The following is a 1,584-nucleotide window of genomic DNA, read 5'->3' as shown; positions in this document are numbered from 1 at the left end:
ATTGTTTATTTTTATTAAATGCCTTTCCTTCATGTCTTATCATGAAAGCCAGACGTTTTCTAAAATTCTATGTGCTATTTAGTTTTTAGTACTTACTACCTATGTCTGTTATCTGTTTTCATCCTTTTTTTTTTTTTTTACCTCCCCCCCCCCCTTTTTTAATTGAAGTTGTAGACTACCAAGGGCTTTTGCTGGGGATAGAGAAATGATACAGTTCGATGGATTAGGAAGAGGGTTGACAGGACTGAGAGCTATGATGGAAGGGGCTTAGGGACCTCACAGGGTACCGTGGAAGTTGGTGGTGTCTCCAGTGATGGCAGTGGCTGCCGGAGACTTTGTCAGAAATAGTAGATGGGGCGCAAGAGTGCAGAGAGTGTGACAGTCAAGTAACGATTCCCACTCTAAATACTTGTCTCTTTAGATACATTAGCCACTCATTTCTTGTTGCCCATGATTTTTTTTTCATTAGATCCTTTACGAAAACTAAATCACTATATCAAACTTCTCTTTGAGTAAGATTTTTTCAGACTATGCTTCGTTAAAAGATCTTTGGTAGAAAGAAAGGAAAGTAAGAAACCTGAATTTGATGTAGTTGGACACTATTTTTAGCCTGAAAATGTTCACAATCCCCTTTGCCTCAAAATGGAAAATCAACAAATAAACAAATACATAGAAAAAATAGATAAGCAGACAATAAAGAAACATTTTATGAATCCTTTGGCGGGAAGTTGTGGCTGTTGATTCCTTAGGAAATAAAAACACAGACGATTTGAAATACTCACTTCCTCCTAGTGCCTCTCCCTCTTTTCTCCCTCTTTATTTTTACTGCCATCAATTTAAAGACTCAAGATAAGAAATAAACACACACACACACACATATATATATATATATAATCTATTTCCGATGATTATCAGAAAGTGGTTGACTTCTGTTATCTGTGCCAAAATAGAGAAAGAGAATAAAACCTGAATACTTTACAAATGAACCCAAGGAAATGATAGCAGTTTACTATTTTGAACAGAAAAAGGATGTGAAGAGTTAAGCACCAGAAGGACATAGATAGTTCACGAATTTGCATGTCATCCTTGCCCAGGGGCCATGCTAATCTTCTCTGTATCATTCTGATTTTAGTATATGTGCTGCTGAAATGAGCACAGGGTATAGATATTTCAAAAAATACTATATTACCACCCCAAGCATCACCGAATAATTAATTAACATATGGTCGATTCGTGCTCACAATATGCTTGTGTATTAATAAGCTCATTCTGTTTTCTTGCATGTGAAAAGTGGGAGACACAAAGCAGGTTTCCTTTCTTTTGACTTTTAACCAGGCATGATAAGTAAAGTACAATAACTGGACTTTCCAATATCTCCTGGCCCTCTGAGAAAAAAGCATCATTAAAAGAAATAAATTAATTTAAAATGGAGGGGGAATTGGTTCCAAACTAGGGTGTAAAACTTTACTTAAAAGCTATTTCTACTCATAGCATTTTCTCTGCATACTGTAATAGAGTTATAGTTGCAGTAATGGTTTGCTTACGGGCTCGCAATTAAGCACCTGCAGTCACTCCACAGGATGT

The 1,584-nt window shown here is 36.3% G+C and overlaps 1 non-coding gene across 1 annotated transcript; it reads right to left on the bottom strand.

The window, feature by feature from the left end:
- Positions 1-1,049: 1,049 nt before the first annotated feature.
- Positions 1,050-1,156, bottom strand: LOC121105290. Its single transcript, XR_005837759.1, has one exon. It is a non-coding gene; the product is annotated as a U6 spliceosomal RNA (small nuclear RNA).
- Between the last annotated feature and the right edge of the window lie 428 nt (positions 1,157-1,584).

This window comes from Ursus maritimus, unplaced genomic scaffold (assembly GCF_017311325.1).
Source record: "Ursus maritimus isolate PB19 unplaced genomic scaffold, ASM1731132v1 scaffold_25, whole genome shotgun sequence".
NCBI lineage: Eukaryota > Metazoa > Chordata > Mammalia > Carnivora > Ursidae > Ursus > Ursus maritimus.
This window is presented reverse-complemented; position numbering and strand designations above follow the sequence as displayed.